The sequence below is a fragment of the Hemiscyllium ocellatum genome, chromosome 39 (assembly GCF_020745735.1).
Source record: "Hemiscyllium ocellatum isolate sHemOce1 chromosome 39, sHemOce1.pat.X.cur, whole genome shotgun sequence".
Taxonomy (NCBI): domain Eukaryota; kingdom Metazoa; phylum Chordata; class Chondrichthyes; order Orectolobiformes; family Hemiscylliidae; genus Hemiscyllium; species Hemiscyllium ocellatum.
Genome location: NC_083439.1, coordinates 37330110 through 37348029, shown reverse-complemented (window position 1 = coordinate 37348029; position 17920 = coordinate 37330110). Strand labels below are relative to the sequence as shown.

The following is a 17920-nucleotide window of genomic DNA, read 5'->3' as shown; positions in this document are numbered from 1 at the left end:
GAAGCAAATTATTCATTAAGGATCTGCCCTACCTCCTCTTCCTTCAGGCACAAATTCCCTCCACTATCCCTGATTGATTCTACCCTCACTCTGACCATCCTCTTGTTCCTCACATAAGCGTAGAACGCCTTGGGAGTTTCTTTAATCCTACCCACCAAGGCTTTTTCATGTCCCCTTCTACCTCTTCTAAGTCCATTCTTCAGTTCCTTTCTGACTACCTTGTAACCCTCTAGAGCCTTTTCTGATCCTTGCTTCCTCAACCTTAAGTCAGCTTCCTTCTTCCTCCTGACTAGATGTTCCAAATCTCTTGTCATCTGAGGTTCCTTCACCCGACCATCCCTTCCTTGCCTCTGTGGGACAAACCTATCCACCACATGCAGCAAGTGCTCCCTAAACAACCTCCACATTTCTGTCATGCATTTCCCTGAGAATATTTGTTCCCAATTTATGCTCCACAGTTCCTGCCTAATAGCATTATAATTCCCCCTCCCCCAATTAAATATTTGCCCATACCATCTGTTCCTATCCCTCTCCATGACTACAATAAAGGTCAGAGAGTTGTGATCACTATCAATGAAATGCTCTCCCATCAAGAGATCTGACACTTGACCTGGTTCATTGCCAAGCACCCAAATTCAATATAGCCTCATCTTTAGTTGGCATATCTCCATATCAAGTCAGGAATTCCTCCTGGACTCACCTGACAAAGTCTGCTTCATCCAAACTATTTGCACAAAGGAGTTTCCAATCAATATTAAGCAAGTTAAAGTCACCCACAACAACAACCTGTTACTTCTGCACCTTTCCAAAATCTCCCTTCCAATATGCTCCTCCATGTCTCTGTTGCTGTTTGGAAGTCTACAGAAAATTCCCAAAAAAGTGACTGCTTTTTTCCACTTTCTGACTTCCACCCATACTGACTCTGTAGACACACACACCTCGATGACCTACCTTTCTGCAGCTGTTACAATATCCCTGATTAGCAATGTAAGCCCCCCACCTCTTTTACCTGCCCCTATTCCTTTTGAAATATCTAAACCCTGGAACATCCAACAACCATTCCTGCCCCTGTGATATCCAAGTCTCTGTAAACATAGAATCATAGAATAGAATCATTGAATCCCTACAGTGTGGAAACAGGCCATTCGGCCTAACAAGTCCATATCAACACTTTGAAGGGTAACCCACCCTGACCCATTCCCCTTACCTTATTACCTTACATTTAACCCTGACTAATGCACCTAACCTACACATCCCTGAAAACAATGGGCAATTTAGTATCGCCAATTGACCTAATCTGCGCATCTTTGGATCATGGGAAGAAACCAGAACACCTGGAGAAAACCCACACAGATATGGGGAGGATATGCAAACTCTACACAAATAGTCACTTGAGGCTGGAATTGAACTGAGGTCCCTGGTGCTGTGAGGCAGTAGTCCACGCGCCCCACCGCCAAACAAGTTTAAACCTTCCTGAAAAGGTCTAGCAAACCTCCTGCCCAGGGTATTGGTGCCCCTCCACTTCAGGTGCAACCTGTCCTCCTGGTACAGGTCCCACCTTCCCCAGAAGGTATCCCAATGATCTATGTATGTAAAGCCCTCCCTCCTACACCAGCCTTGCAGTCACGTGTTCAGCTGCACTCACTCTCCGTTCCTAGCCTCATTGGCCCATAGCACCAGTAGTAATGCTAAGATTACTGCTCTGCTCATCCTGCCTGTTAGTTCCAACCTAACTCACTATATTCACTTTTCACATTCTCCTCCATCTTTCTAGATATGTCATTGGTACTACTGCGTACCAAAACTGCTCCCCCTCACCCTTAAGGATCCTGTAGGCTCGATCCGAAATATTCCTGACCCTGTCATCCAGGAGGCAACATCCCATCTGGGAGACTTGTTTGTGACCACAGTGTCTGTTACTCTAACCACGAATCTCTTATCACTATCGCTGTCCTATTCTGCTTCATTGCCTTCTGAGGCCACAGAGCCAGACTCAGTGCCAGAAACCTGGCCGCAGTGGTTTTCCTCAGGTAGGTCGTCCACCCTATCAGCATCCAAAGCAGTCTACTTATTATTGAGGAGAACAGCCACAGGGGATCCCTTGAAGCCAATAGTAAATAAGGTCTGAACAAAATCTAAAATTCCTTATAATCAGTTCTACAGATAAATCTCAGAATAGGAGAGCTTGCCAACCGATCAGCATCTTCTCTCATATATTGCAAATGTTGTTTTCTTCTGTGTCAAGGTCCCTCTCAGTAGTAAATACTGGATGGATGAGTGCAAGACCAACAGCTTCGACAAGATGCTTTCTTCTCAACTATATTAACATTTTGTATTATCAAGTGACTAGATGCTATTTTATGAATTCTACACTGGATATCATACTTTGGAATGGAGACGTATACATTGCTGTATTGCAGGGAATGCACCACTTGATTTTTTTCACAACTGTGTGCCGTTCCCTTATTGGTTATGGACAGGCATGTGGGTTTTGGAAAATCTGAATTTGATACTTTTGTGAGACATTCTGGCTCCCAGTGCCCTTTGGTTTGAAAACAGATGTCCTAGCAACAGCTTTTGGACATTGTTACAGAATTGAAAGATAGCAGTTACACATAGACCTTCAAAACGTCTGAAAGTCAAGACAGGTCTCTCTCTTTCTCCGTTTGTGAACAGAAAACAATCAACACAAAGTTCTGAAAAGAAGCATTTGTATCTCAATCCAATCTTAAATCCAACGGACCAGCTACTGAATTGAGGATCACCATGGTCGACAACATCATGATATCATCACTAAGAAGTAAAAGAACTATAAGAAAGTCTCCTGATTCCACCTTTGTGGTTTGGATTTTTGATCCACAAAATTTTGCCTGTTTTACCTCCACAATATTTCTGCAAAAGTGTCTATCCTTTTGTCTTGCGCAGAATTTAGTCATTAACGTCACAGTAAATGCTCAGAGAAAATTCACTTCTTTGTCCTATCCTTATAATGATTATAGAATCCCTACAGTACGGAAGCAGGCGATTCAGCCCATTGAGTCCACATCAAGAGCATCCCACCTCCTACCATACCCCAGTAATGCTGCTTTTTCCAGAGCTAATCCATCTAACCTGGAGATCCCTGGACACTTTAGCATGGCCAATCCACCTAAATTGCATATCTTTGGAGTATGGGAGGAAACTGGAGCATGGGCAGAAACCCATGCAGACACGGGGAGAACATGCAAGCTCCACACAGACACCTGAGGGTGGAATCAGACCCAGGTCACCAGCACTGTGAGGCAGCACTGCTAACCACTATGCCCCTATAGATGTGACATGATACTTTTGTGTGTAAACCTGGCTCAAGATTTTGAAATCAGATTCAGAAGTCAGGTTTCTACTGTGGAGGCAATTCCCTCCGTAAGATGACTTTCAGCTAAAGGAGAAAGCCACAGCAATGGCCTCTAAACCTGCATGGACAACTCATCACCCATGTACAACCAAGAGACCAGGTCGTTGCACTGCCATTGCATCTGTAGGGATTTGGAGGCCAACTGGAAAATTCAAGTCACCCTCAGTCCATTATGAGGCAACTGAAAAAAATGAACTGATTATCTGCCACTTAGGGCAGCCTTTGAGAAAATGACCTCAGGCAAGGAAAGTGGAACTAAAGAACCAGTATTCAGCCAGTTTGATTTGGTTAGATTCCCTACAGTGTGGAAACAGGCCCTTTGGCCCAACAAGTCCACACAGACCCTCCAAAGAGTAATCCATTCAGACGCATTTCCCCGTGACTAATGCACCTAACACTATGGGCAATTTAGCATGGCCAATTCACTTAACCTGCACATCTTTTTTGGAATGTGGGAAGAAACCCGAGCACCCAGAGGAAACTCACACAGACACGGGGAGAATGTGCAAACTCCACACAATTGCCTGAGATAGATTTGAACCCGGGTCCCTGGCGCTGTGAGACAGCAGCGCTAACCACTGAGCCATCGTGCTGCCCCAAAATTAGTTTTGCAAAATCCCAAGCCAGTTACTCTGTTATTGGGTGTAGATATTTAGACTCTGGTTTTGGTTTTGGATTCGCCACACTTTTAAATAAAAGCAAAGCTCTTTCTGAAATATCAGAAACACAAAATGCAATTGGAAAGAACAAATAAAATATCAAAGTACAAATTTTAAAAAGTTGAGAATTTGCTGGCAAGTAATAGCAAGTTTAATGTTCATTGCATTACGTTTTTAAAAAAATACTAATTTTTAGCAAGGAAGAAGCAGTGTATGAGTGGCCTGCCAGCACAAAATTCCTTCATGTGGTAACAAGTGGGTGAAGTAGGGTAGGCTACAGTTCATGAAACACAATAGTCTTGGTTTAGTATCATCTGTGGTCCAGATCAGTTGCATTAGTTTCATGAGCACAGATTGAAAACAGAAGTGATTTCACACCATTTCCTGGACATTCGAGCTAGGAGTTTAATTCCCAAAACAACTTATTTCCTCTTAGGCAATTGCCTTATTCACACATCGGCTTTTGTCACTAGTTTTAGTTAGAGTAGCAACTTTGACTTCCTTTTCACTCATTCATGGCGATGGAGGGAGGTGACTTTTCTCCCATTTGTTATCCATGTGATTGTATTTTCTCAGGCATTTTTGGGATTTGTGGGTGTCGTTTGAGCATAGTATTATGAAACACTGTCAAGTACTCATATCAGCTACAACTTTCATAACAAAAGGGCAGCATTGACAGCTCAGGGGTTACCACTGCTTCCTCACAGCACCAAGAACCTCAATGAGATTCTAGCCTTGGGTAACTGATGTTGTGGAATTTGCATGTTCTCCCTGTGTCTGTGTGTTTTTTTTTCTGGGTGCTCTTGTTTCCTCTTGCAGTCCAAAGATGTGTAGGTTAGGTGGATTGGTCATGCTAAATTGCCTGTAGTGTCTAGGGATGTACAGGTTAGGTGGGTAAGACATAGGGAGTGTGGAGTTACAAAATTTGACAACAGAGCCTGATAGGACATTAGTTTATTATGGCGATTTTGGTTTGGAAAAGTATTGTAGTCCATGACAATAATTACACGTTAGTCAACATAAGAGTCAGCACAGCCTTGTACCTGGGCTGCACAAGCAAAGCCTTGCTTTCCTTGCAACTCTCTTTGATAGCCCCAAACTTCATCCTCTGAAACCGGAGCACCCAGAAGAAGCTCACGCAGACACGGGGAGAATGTGCTAACTCCACATAGACAGTCGTCCAAGGCAGGAATCAAACCCGGGTCCCTAGCACTGTGTGGCAGTAGTGCTAACCACTGAGCCCTACCCTCCAGGTTCCAGATGCTCCGTTCTTGGATATTTTTAAGACTGAAATAGACAGATTATTGGTCTGTCGGGATATCAAGGGATATGGAGAAAACAACAAATGCTAGAGATGATAACGTTTCAGACATCATCCATGGAGAGAGAACAAGCTAATGTTCTAATGAAGAGTCATCCAGACTCGAAACATTAGCTTGCTCTCTCTCCATGGATGCTGTCTGACCTCCAGCATTTGTTTTTTTTTCAGTACAGATTCCAGCATCTGCAGTAATTTGTTCCTACGAGGTATATGGGGAATAGATAGAAAAGTAAAGTTGAGGCAGAAGCTTAAGTATGATCATACTGATTACTAATGCAGACTGGAGGAGATGGATGGTCTACTCTTGATCCTTTTTCTTATGTTTTACTAAAGCTATGCTAGCTTGTTTGTATATTACGGTGATTATCTCAGAATAATTATTAGCTCTTCAGAAGCATGATCACATTTTCTATTCGCTTAGGGATGGGAGTGGGAATTAGTGGCTTTGGTTGTTTTGAGTTCTTCTCTGAGTCTAGCTAGAACTTGGATATGCAGGTGACGTGGTCTTTAAGTAAGCTTTCATTGAATATTACAAATATTAGGCCAGATTTTCCAAGGAGTGGCAATCTCACACAGACTATCTCTCTGCTCCTTATTTTAATTAAACAAATGGCTTCATATTTCTAACAGGGTATTTCCAATCAGTTCTCCTTCAGAAATATGGAGCCATACTTCCATTCAGACAGGCTTCTCGAATTTCACAGCACTTAGCAAATGATATGCCTTTTCACAACAGACCATTGTTATATTCTATATTTTAAAGATCTAGCATCACAAATACATGGTTTTGTCAGTTACTGAGAAAGGATAAGCATGCAAGTTAAGTGTGAAATTAGGGTGCTGGGAAGGTAGGGTGTCAGATAAGTAGGAAAGTAGCTGGGTAGGGCACCAGGTAGATAAAGTGCCAAATGGGAAGGGATAGGGTGCCACATAGGAGACCTTGAAGTGGGTTGGGGAATAGGTTGCCTGGTGGGTAGGGTTTCAGGGCATCAGGTTGCAAGGGTTCAGGTAAGTGAAGGGGTATTTAGGGTATGTCAAGATGAACGGTGGTGAATGGGTTCAGAGGGCATCCCAGATGCCCACCTATTTCGAATTGGTTTTCAATCCAGTCAGCCCTCCAACGCACCACCTCTATTCGCTATTCCACTGCTCTAAATCCACACTCCCAATGCAAAAAGACAGAGCCCCCCTTGTCCTCACTTACCACCCCACCAGTCTCCATATTCAACGCATCATCATTAAACACGTCTGCCAACTCCAACTAGACCCCACCACCAAGAACATCTTACACTCCCCACCCCTCTCTGCCTTCCGCAAGGACTGTTCCATTCAACAGTCCATGGTTTGCACCACTCTCCCCACCAAACCCCAAATACCTTCCCTTCTAACAGTAACAGACGTAAAACCTGCCAGTACACCATCCCCCTCACCTCCACCCAGGGCCCCAAACAGTCCTTTCAGATGAGACAGAAGTTCACCTGCCTCTCCTCCAACCTGGTTGACGGCATCAGGTGCTCCTGATGTGGTTTTCTCTACAGCGGGGAGACCAAACATAAACTTGGGAAACGGTTCGCTGAGCATCTCAGCTGGGCCCACAGAGGCCAATTGGACCTCCCAGTCACTGCCCATTTTAATTCCCCTTCACACTCCCTTTCCGACATGACCATCCTTGGCCTCCTCCATTGCAACAATGAACCAAACGACAAATTGGAGGAATAACACCTCATCTTCCGCCTGCACAGCCTACAGTCCAAAGTAAAGATTAGAGTGGTGCTGCAAAAGCACAGCAAATCAGGCAGCATATGAAGAGCAGGAAAGTCGAAGTTTCAGGCAAAAGCCCTTCATCAGGAATGAGGCTGGGAACCTCGGGGGTGGAGAGATAAATGGGACGGGGGTGGGGCTGGGGAGAAGGTAGCTGAGAGTGCAATATGTTGGTGAAGGTGGGGGGTGAAGGTGATAGGTCAGAGAAGAGGGTGGAGAGGATAGGTGGGAAGTAAGACTAACAGATCATGAGGACAGTGCTGAGCTGGAAGGTAGGAACTGGGGTAAGGTGGGTGGAGGGAGGGGGGGTGGTGAATGAGGAAACTGGTGAAATCCACATTGATGTCATGGGGTTAAAGGGTCCCAAGGCGGAAGATGAGGCATTATTCCTTCAGGCATCGGTTGGTGAGGGAGTGGTGGTGGAGGAGGCCCAGGACCTGCATGCCCTCAACAGAGTGGGAAGGGGAGTTGAAATGTTCATTGAAATGTTCGGTGAGGTTGATTGGTGCCCAGAGTACTCAACATTGAGTTCTCCAATTTCAAATAACCTCCCTTCCCAACCCCCGGCTCCCTTACCGGGCGCTCCCCCTCCCTTTCATTCCTCCCTGCCATCCATCCCTACTTCACCATCCTGCCCCCATCACTCATCTTAGCTTCAGTTTCTCCCATGCCCACCCGGAGACCTGAAGAAGGGTTACACCCAAAACGTCAATGTCTCCACCTCCTGATGCTGCCTGGCTTGCTGTGTTCTTCCAGCCTCCTGCCTGTCTACTTTGGATGTAGGTTTGCTCACTGAGCTAGAAGGTTCATTTTCAGACGTTTCGTCACCATACTAGGGAACATCTTCAGTGAGCCTCTGGACGAAGGCCAGAACCTCAACCCAAGCCGAAAATCTTCTCAAAATGTGCTGTCTACTTTGGATTCAAGCATCTGCAGTTTTTTTTGTCTCTTAACAGGGGAATTCCAAGCAGAATTTTGAAAATACCTGGGAAATTTAAACAGGATCTGCTAAGCTGGGGATTTTGCAGGGTTCCCAGGTGCAACTATCATCTATGGCTCAGAAATGATTATCTGGCTGTTGGAAAATCCAGGCCATTCTCTTTTTATCTTAATTTTATTGGCAATTTTTAGGATTCTCACCTCTTCTCTGACTACCTTCTCTATGTTAAATGAAGAATAAATTTCTTGCTGTTGTTTAGCATCAGTAGCTTTATTTACTTTCACTTCCTTTTAATGACGTTTCTGAAATTTCCCTTGTCTACCAAGAGTCCATTCCTCACCCCCTCCTTTCTGTGGGTGTTTTGGCACCAATTCATCTTCCTCATTTCACTTCTAAGTTTTTTCAATGAACCATATGTGATGTTATTTGAATACACAGTTTAACTTTAGCTACAGAATGAGAAACGTCCTTTTCTGTAGTTTCTGTGTATCTTCTCGATTCTCCATGACACGCTGGGTTACGAGTTTTCATGCATCACTTTACTAAAAATTCACTTCCTGGTTTATATTTGAGGATGGAAATCTCCCATTAATAGAGCTTTCTTGCTTTCACAAACCCTCCTTATGACTTCAGTGGGCGGCATGGTGGCACAATGGTTAGCACTGCTGCCTCACAGCGCCAAAGACCTGGGTTCAATTCCCACCTCAGGCGACTGACTGTGTGGAGTTTGTACATTTTCCCCTGGTCGGTGTGGGCTTGTTCCGGTTTCCTCCCACAGTCCAAAAATGTGCAGGTGAGGTGAATTGGCCATGTTATATCGCCCGTAGTGTTAGGTGAAGGGATAAACGTAGAGGAATGGACCTGGGTGGGTTGCGCTTCGGCGGGTTGGTGTGGACTTTTGGGCCGAAGGGCCTGTTTCCACACTGTAAGTAATCTAATCTAAAATATTCTGTCCTTCTTCGAACTGGAAGCTGATGAGTCAATAACAAATCGAACATTATCTTAATTTTGTTGTAGTAAAAATCTCCAGTAAGACCACTCAGTCGGCTAGATGGTTGGTTTGCGAAGCAATGTAATACTAACAGAGTGGGTTGATGTGACAAATCTGAGGTAATGCATTTTGGAAGAAGTACAGGTGGAAATTTTACATTGAATGGCAGAACCCTTCAGAGTACTGATATGCAGAGGGATCTGGGTGTACACTGAAGGTGGCAGCGTAGGTAAATAAAAAATGCTTATGGCATGCTTTCCTTCATTGGAAGGGGTACAGAGTATAAGAATAGGTAAGTTATGCTGCAGCTTTATTGAATTCCAGTAAAGGTATAGTAAAAGTTTATCAGGGTGTTGCCTCATGTAGGGAATTTTAAGTTTGGGAGAAGATTTGTAGCTTGGGTGCTCGTTGTTGTGGTTCTGTTCGCCGAGCTGGGAATTTGTGTTGCAGACGTTTCGTCCCCTGTCTAGGTGACATCCTCAGTGCTTGGGAGCCTCCTGTGAAACGCTTCTGTGATCTTTCCTCCGGCCTTTGTAGTGGTTTGAATCTGCCACTTCCGGTTGTCAGTTCCAGCTGTCCGTTGCAGTGGTCGGTATATTGGGTCCAGGTCCAGGTGCTTATTGATTGAATCTGTGGATGAGTGCCATGCCTCTAGGAATTCCCTGGCTGTTCTCTGTTTGGCTTGACCTGTAATAGTAGTGTTGTCCCAGTGGAATTCATGTTGCTTGTCATCTGCGTGTGTGGCTACTAAGGATAGCTGGTCCTGTCATTTTGTGGCTAGTTGGTGTTTATGGATGTGGATCGTTAGCTGTCTTCCTGTTTGTCCTATGTAGTGTTTTGTGCAGTCCTTGCATGGGATTTTATACACTACACTGGTTTTGCTCATGCTGGGTATTGGGTCCTTCGTTCTGGTGAGTTGTTGTCTGAGAGTGGCTGTTGGTTTGTGTGCTGTTATGAGTCCTAGTGGTCGGGTAGTCTGGCTGTCAGTTCGGAAATGCTCTTGATGTATGATAGTGTGGCTAGTCCTTTGGGTTGCGGCATGTCCTCGTTCCATTGTCTTTCTCTTAGGCGTCTGTTGATGAAATTGCTCGCGTATCTGTTTTTGGCGAATACATTGTATAGGTGTTCTTCTTCCTCTTTGTGTAGTTCTGGTGTACTGCAGTGTGTTGTGGCCCTTTTGAATAGTGTCTTGATGCAACTTCTTTTGTGTGTGTTGGGGTGGTTGCTTTTGTAGTTCAGGACTTGGTCTGTGTGTGTGGCTTTCCTGTATTCTTTTGTGGTGAATTCTCCGTTCGGTGTTCTCTGTACCATCATGTCTGAATGGGAGCTGGTTGTCCTTGTCTTCCTCTCTCGTAAATCGGATTTCTGTGAGTGTGGCGTTGATGATCCGGTGTGTGTTCTCTATTTCTGTGTTTTTAATGATTACAAAGGTGTCATCCACATATCTGACCCAGAGTTTGGGTTGAATTTGCGGTAAGACTGTTCTAATCTTTGCATTACAGCTTCTGCTATGTGTCCAGAGATGGGTGAGCCCATGGGTGTGCCATTTATTTGTTCATATATTTGTTGTTGAATGTGAAGTGTGTTGTGAATTTTAGCTATGAATAAAGTTTGGATAGATTGGGTTTATTTTTACTGGAGTTTGAGGGGTGACCTGATAGAAGTGTATAAGATTGTGAATGGCAAGGATAGAGTGGAAAGTATGAAGCTTTTTCCCAGGGTAGAGGAGTCAATTAAAGGGTCACAGGTTCAAGGTGTGATGGGGGAAGAACTTAAAAAAGATGTGAAAGGCAAGTTTTTCACAGAAAGGATGGTGAGTGCCTGAAACGCACTGCCAGAGGAGATGGTGATAGTAGACACAATAACAGCATTCAAGAAGCACTTTGACAAATACATGAATAGGAAGGGAGTAGAGGGATACAGATCCTGTAAGAGAACATAGTTTTAGTATGGAAGGGTAAAATGTTTCAGCACAGACTTGGAGGGTCGAAGGGCATGTTTGTGTTCTGCATTAAACTTTGTTTAATTCCTGCACCAGTTGAGGCTACCATGAAGGACTCTTCTTCTCAACCTCTCCCCACACGCCTGAGGTGAGGTGACCCTCAGGTTAAATCACCACCAGTCGTCTCTCTCTCTCTCATGAGAGAGCAGCCCTATGGTCTGGTAAGACTATGGCAACTTGACTTAACTATTTCGTAAAGATTACCACTCAAGTACTCCTACCTAACTCATATTCAATGACCCAGTCTTCTCTCCTTTCTGAGAAAGAAAATTCCAAATGCCAAAACTCTCTCAGAGAATAAATTGTCATCTTGAATGGGAGATTCTTTATTTTAAACTGTGTTCCAGTTCAAGATTTCTTTGCTGCCTCACAGACTATAAATAAGCTCTTCATTAGCCCAATTGCTGTCAAAATTATGCAATACTCTAGGATTTGTAATTCTGTCCATTTCCCACAAATACTGTGAATCAGTGGTTCTATGAACATGTAAATTTTTTCTTTTTCCTGTAATAGACAGAAGTGTTAGCATCATGCGCTGATGATTAAGCAAACAATTAACAGAACAAACATAGCCAGTAAGATGACGAGACTATCAGGATGGTCACGGACATCTGACATAAAAGATTTGCATTTCAAACCCAATTATAGGTGAATAGGTTACTTTTTGAAATGCAGTCACTAGTGTAATATGGCAACAGGGAACCAAGCCGTTCATCTTGTGTACCTTTCTGTTCTATTTGAGTTTCTCTCCCCAGTCAGCTTTGATGTGAGAGTCAGCCTCCTTCGTACTCCTGCCCTGGTATTTGTCTGGTCCTCATTACGATTCCACTGTCATTCAAATGTATGGCAGGCTGTGGTCTATAAAAATCCTCAACCAATGATTTCCAGCAGATCCTACCAACTGCAATCATCCCCGCTTCCCAGTAATCTTTAGACACTTGTCTACAAATACATCTGATGCCACACTACTGGCTACTGGGTCTGCTGTAAGTGGAAGAATAGGCTGCCCTAATGCAGCCAAAAATCTCATCTTTCAGATCATTGATATACAGAACTGGCTCAAAGGTGGTGGTGGAGAGTTGTTTTTCAGACTAGAGGCCTGTGACCAGTGGAGTACCACAAGGATCGGTGCTGGGTCCTCTACTTTTCATCATTTATATAAATCATTTGGATGTGAGCATAAGAGGTACAGTTAGTAAGGTTGCAGATGACACCAAAATTGGAGGTGTAGTGGACAGGGAAGAATGTTACCTCAGATAACAACAGGATCTTGACCAGATGGGCCAATGGGCTGAGAAGTGGCAGATGGAGTTTAATTTAGATAAATGCGAGGTGCTACATTTTGGGAAAGCAAATCTTATCAGGAGTTATACACTTAATGGTAAGGTCCTAGGGAGTGTTGCTGAATAAAGAGACCTTGGAGTGCAGGTTCATAGCTCCTTGAAAGTGGAGTCGCAGGTAGATAGGATAGTGAAGAAGGCGTTTGTATGCTTTCCTTTATTGGTCAGAGTATTGAGTACAGGAGTTGGGAGGTCATGTTGCGGCTGTACAGGACATTGGTTAGTCCACAGTTGGAATATTGCGTGCAATTCTGGTCTCCTTCCTATCAGAAAGATGTTGTGAAACTTGAAAGGATTCAGAAAAGACTTACAAGGATGTTGCCAGGGTTGGAGGATTTGAGCTATAGGGAAAGGCTGAACAGGCTGGGGCTGTTTCTCTGGAGCGTCAGAGGCTGAGGGATGACCTTATAGAGCTTTACAAAATTATGAGGGGCATGGATAGGAGAAATAGACAAAGTCTTTTCCCTGGGGTTGGGGGAGTCCAGAACTAGAGGGCATAGGTTTAGGGTGAGAGGGGAAAGACATAAAAGAAACCTAAGGGGTAATATTATCACACAGAGGGTGGTACCTGTACGGAATGAGCTGCCAGAGGAAGTGGTGGAGGCTGGGACAATTGCAACATTTAAAAGGCATTTGGATGGGTATATGAATAGGAAAGGTTTGGAGGGATATGAGCCAAGTGCTGGCAGGTGGGACTAGATTGAGTTGGGAAATCTGGTCGGCATGGACGGGTTGGACCAAAGGGTGTGTTTCCCTGCTGAACATCTCTATGACTCTATGATATTGCCCCCTTCCATCTTAGTGAACACAGATAATCTGTGGTATACCTTCCTGTCTACTGAGAACAAGTTCAGTTTTTTTCATCTCATCACCTCACAGTTGTTAATCTTCCCTATCAGCTCAATACTGGCAAAGCAATTTGAATCATCTCTTTGACGCATGAGCTTTAAAACATTAGCTAGTATTTTCTGTAGCACGTCACATAGGGCACCACCTTGCAATGGTGCTGTGGACAAACATTTGCTGATGCAAAGGCCACACTGATTTCGATGGACCCCAGGCTTTTGGAATCTCACTACCATTTCACTGTACTGGATCCCATCAGTGGGCTCTTTCCCATGTTCGTTGCAGTTGCTGCCACCTTCGCAACTGCAATAAAACAAACCATACCCCAGCCCCTGGTTAATTTTCAGGTTGCTTTTCTACAGGATCCATGGTCAATTTCTATATGTACCCAACTCTGAGGTATCCTGTTAGTCACCTTAACATCATTCACTTGTCTCTCAGCCTTGTCAGCCCTCCCCAGGTCTTGTTCACATCAAGGGTGGAACTCACTCATACTCTCCATAACCATAATGTGGAGGGGCTGGTGTTGGATCGGGGTGGACAAAGTTAAAAATCATACAACACCAGGCTATAGTCCAATGGGTTTATTTGGAAGCACTAGCTTTTGGAACACTGCTCCTTCATCAGGTAGCAGTGGAGCAGGATAGGTTTGTTCAATATTTCATTTCAATTGCATTACCCTGTAAACTTTTGCTATAAATTCTGTGTCTTATGGTCCTGCTCCACAGCTACCTAATGAAGGAGTAGCACTCCAAAAACTAGTGCTTACAAATAAACCTGTATTTAACCTAGTGTCGTGTGATTTTTAAGTTTCTCCATAACCAGATCCTGTAAATACTGTACACCCCACTGTTTGAATTCTCTTGCCGTGCATCCTCTCCTGCCTTTCACTATTTAGTTCTGCCACCAGCAAATTCACTAGGAAGTCAGACAACCCTGTCTTCCAACTCCCTTACTTCTTTCTGAAACTGGTTTAAGTTTCTCTGTCAGAATATGAATTGCCTCTGTGTATACAGATGTGCTATCGCCTGCCCCTTCCCTATCTTCTCCACCGAATAGCTAGTGCATGTTAGGAGTTGCATCCACAATGCAAAAACCTTAAACTCGCTTTTACTACTATACTACTTTCCATTGATCTTATTCAGGATTTTGTTGTCAACCATAAAGTCCTCCTCTGATCACCAGATTTTGTAAACAGTTCCTGTTCCACTGCTTGCAATGGTTCTTAAACTTACAGTTTTTATAAAGAACAAAATCACAACCACAGAGTCTGGATCAATTACAAAATTCTTGTTTCTTCAAATAACCCTCAAAATATCCTTGTAGACAACCTCTAAAATCTGAGCTAGTCTAAAAGACAGACCTAGATTGTTTCATCTGCTTTAAATCCCTCCATGATTTAACCTCTGCACTCACCCAAAACACAGTCGCCAAGACCTATTAGAAAATAAATAGAAAAGGCTGGAGAAACTCAACAGGTCTGGCAGCATCTGTGGAGAGAAAGTAGAGTCAATGTTTCAGGTCCAGTGACCCTTCTACAGAATTGATTGTAGTTAGGGAAAGGTTGGTATATCTGCTCAAGAAGAGGTGGGGGGAGGAGGAAGATATAAATGATAGGTAGAGATGGGGAAAAGAGAGAACGAACAGCAGTTGGACAGACAAAGGAATGGATAATGGTGAGCATGGGAGAAAGAAAAGCTGCTAATGCAGACTGTCAGTGAGTGAAAATTCTGTGGTGAAAGTGGCCCATGTGACAAGGTCTAGTGTCGGGGAACAAAGGGCTCTGGCCATAAAATTACTAAACTCAATATTGAGTCCTGAAGGCTGGATCCCCATGAGGATTTGAGATGCTGTTCTTCCAGCTTGCACTGGGCTTCAGTGGAACACTGCAGCAAGCCCAACACAGAGAATTGGATTAGGAACTCAGTAGTGTGTTGGACTAGCAGGAAGCTTGAGGTCACTTTTGCAGACAGAATGTAGGTGTTCTTCAAAGTGGTTATCCAGTCTGCCTTCTGTTTCCCTAGTGTGGGGCAGACCACATTGTGAGCAGTGAATACACATACTAGACTGAGTGAAGATCAGGTAAAGCAGTACTTCACCTGGAAGGTATGTCTGGGGCCTTGGATAGAGGAAGAAAACAGGCAGGGGTTATATCTGCTGCAATTGTGTAGGAGCGTACAATAGGCGTGTGGAGAGATGTTGGGCGTGGAAAAGGAGTGTACCAAGCTTTTCCTAACTACAATCAGTTCACTGGAATCTGAAACATTGACTCTGCTTTCTGTCCACCAATGCTGCCAGATCTGTTGAGTTTCCCCAGCTACTTCTACTTTTATTTCAAATTTCCAACATTCAGTTTTTTTTCTATTAGAAAAACCTTTACTGAAAAAAAACACAAGCAAAATCCAACATTACTCCTCCAAAAATTCAAATCTCCTGAATATGGTTGTTACCCTTAAATTACTTCAACCTCTCAGTCCCTCAGATTTGGCTGATGACTTACAATCCTCCACACAGATGATCCTTCCAGTGAGAAGTGTAGTTCTATGAGCCAGGTTGACTGTTTCTGATCCTCCTCGACTGCAGATCCCTTCAGACTAAGATCGTTACAATTTGGATAGAATCAATCCCAATACAGCTCGTGCATCCAGTGCTGATTGTAGGCCTCAGTTACGCGATCAGTCCTGACACTTCAAACTGCCTTAAAGTTCCAGTGATTTTTTTTCTCGTTTTATAAAGATTCATATCAAACATATCACCAGCACACCAAACATTTTCCATGTTGTTTAGGATTGGCAATGCTAATCCTCTTCAGTGCATTACACACACAGTCCAGATAAATAGGATCAATGAAATCCCTGCAGTCCTTTTTCAGGGAAAAACCCAGTTCGACGATATGATCAGTTCATTCTTGTCCAAAACATCTCTCCTGCTGTTTGGAGATGAATAGCATCAGCATCAGTCCCAAGGTGTACAAAGGTTTGAACTATTCGTTTTCTTCCTAACTGGAAACTCATCATTATAACAATGACCAGATTCCAATAGTAATGTGTTATCAATCTCTTGATTGTACCTGCCAATGGCAAATAATGGCATGAAAGCAGTCAATGTTGGATTCTTCTTGTTGAGCCACTATTTTTTAATGTCCGTATTATCCCCATTCTATCTCTCCAACCCTGTATTTCCCATGGCTAATTCACAATCCCCTGGACACTATGGGCAAATTGGTATGGCCAATCCACCTAACCTGCATACCTTTGGATTGTGGGAGGAAACTGAAGCACCCAGAGGAAAGCCATCCAGACATAGGGAGACAAAAACAGAAATTGCTGAAAAAACTCAGCAGGTCTGGCAACACCTGTGAAGAGAAATCAGACATGGGGAGAATGTGCAAACTCCACACAGTTAGCTGCCCCAGGCTGCAATTGAACCTGGGTCCCTGGCAGCAGCGCTAACAACTGAGCCACCATGCCACCCTAGTTTATACATAAATTTATAATTTTACAAATTTACAAAATTCTAGTTAGGGGAGATTCTGAACCCACACTGTATCCTAGGTAGTATCTTCACTTACCATAACATGCGGATCAGAGCTGGAAATCTGCAACAATCAAGTCACAAATTCAACTTGGCCTTTTGCACTACCTCTAACAGATCACTTGCATCCAGCTGTCAAATGCAAATATCTTCGGACGTTGTTACAGAACAATGATTCATAGTGTTGTGTTAGTTCAGATAAGCTGGAATACAATAATACACCTAATGACTAACTCGAGATAAACTTTCGCTCCCTGTATTTTCAACAAGTCCATATGCGATGCTTATAGCAGGTTAATCATGTGTTCTCTAATGCACCAGGTTGGCGACCCAAATTTCATTTGAATAGTGATTTAGATTTTTGGATCCTAATTATCTTTGAAATTATCTACTTAAAGTCAGGTATGGTGACGCAGTGCCCTTGCCTCACGGTCCCAATGCAGGACTTGTTTGGCCAAGGAAGTTGCATTCAGAACTGTCAAACTAATTTGTGAAACAAAAACAGAAATTTCTTGGAAAACTCACCTGGTCTGACAGTGTCTGTGGAGAGGAGGCAGAGTTAACGTCTTGGGACCAGTAACTCATTAGATCTATTTCCTGATTGGCCAAGTAACACAAAGAAAATTAAAGCCTTTCCCGTTTCTATCCATTTGTCCAAACGACAACATGTATGTGAAAGCAGTGGGAAGTCTCCAAGCGAAAGGCGATTGCCGAACATTTTGAGTAGCCATTTGTAACAAGTAATAGGTGTTTAATGCTTATGAAGACAGAACCACACTTCTGACAAGTACTTCGTACAAGCATCCTTGCTTATAAGGTGCAGAAGGCCATAAGTCACACAACATCACGTTATAGTCTAACAGGTTTATTTAAAATCAAGCTTATTTGTGGTTTCAAATAAGCCTGTTGGAGTATAACCTGTTATTGTGTGCCTTCCGACCTTGACAACACCAATCCAACACCAGCACCTCTACATCATAAGGTGCAGTTATGGTAAAACGGCAGGAGAATGGCAGCAAATCAAGATCCTCATTCGCAGAGTCGGGGCTGATACAATGGCCTAAACGGCTTTATTTGCAACGTAACAATTCTGTAAGGCACCAGTAGCTTCATTTAAGACCAAAAAAAGACT

At 43.5% G+C, this 17920-nt stretch overlaps 2 protein-coding genes across 4 annotated transcripts in view; one reads left to right on the top strand and one right to left on the bottom strand.

Annotated features, from left to right (window-relative positions):
- Positions 1-17920, bottom strand: part of LOC132834422 (bcl-2-related protein A1-like) — a 50756-nt gene that overhangs the window by 32092 nt on the left and 744 nt on the right. The window contains exon 1 of one of the 3 annotated variants that reach the window (XM_060853357.1): positions 17314-17346. The exons of the other annotated variants lie outside the window; for them this stretch is intronic. The gene's annotated coding sequence lies outside the window, so the exon portion shown is untranslated. Of the gene's footprint in view, positions 1-17313; positions 17347-17920 lie in introns of those variants that run through there. 3 annotated transcript variants of the gene reach the window in all.
- Positions 10435-17920, top strand: part of zfand6 (zinc finger, AN1-type domain 6) — a 55120-nt gene continuing 47634 nt past the window's right edge. The window contains exon 1 of the mRNA XM_060853348.1: positions 10435-10456. The gene's annotated coding sequence lies outside the window, so the exon portion shown is untranslated. The remainder of the gene's footprint in view (positions 10457-17920) is intronic.